This window comes from Octopus bimaculoides, chromosome 2, assembly GCF_001194135.2.
Source record: "Octopus bimaculoides isolate UCB-OBI-ISO-001 chromosome 2, ASM119413v2, whole genome shotgun sequence".
Classification (NCBI taxonomy): Eukaryota; Metazoa; Mollusca; class Cephalopoda; order Octopoda; family Octopodidae; genus Octopus; species Octopus bimaculoides.
The window spans coordinates 125,810,124-125,810,886 of NC_068982.1; positions in this window are offsets into that span (position 1 = coordinate 125,810,124).

The window sequence follows — 763 nt, forward strand, 5'->3', positions numbered from 1 at the left end:
GTAAGCCTAGTACTTATTCTATCGGGGACGTAAACACACCAGCACCGGTTGTCAAGTGATGTTGGGAGGACAAACACAGACACACAAACATATACACAAACACACATATATATTCATATATATATATATATATATACGACGGGCTTCTTTCAGTTTCCGTCTACCAAATCCACTCACAAGGCTTTGGTCGGCCCGAGGCGATAGTAGAAGACACTTGCCCAAGGTGCCATGCAGTGGGACTGAACCTGGAACCATGTGGTTGGTAAGTAAGCTACTTACCACACAGCCACTCCTACGCCTATGTATATATATATATATATATATAAAAGTTTCTCCTTTCCTAGACTGGTCTCTTAACTAACCAGTCGCAAATTCTGTCTCTCCGTTCTCCATCGTTCAAAGCATTTTCTAAGCGTTACCCACTACTCTCGTCTTCTTGGCCCTAAGGCCATATTTTGTTCGACTGTTTGTCCTCGTCCACTGTCCTAAATCGCACTCTCTGTCATTTTGCTTGTTTTGATTCGTTTTGTTTGCTCTTGTCCCTAATTCTACGCAAGAAAACTTTATTTTGCAGGCACCACCAATTGGGAAGCACTCAGTCTTATCGTTAAAGGTGCGAAACTGAAAAGTACCATTGGTCGATAACTGATGAAGAATTACGGACTGTCTGTTTGTCTCCTGGTTGTTTTTACATTCAGTATACGTTATGTCGTTTGTGTATACTTTTTCATTTATGTGTGTGTGTGTGTGTGTGTGTGTGTGT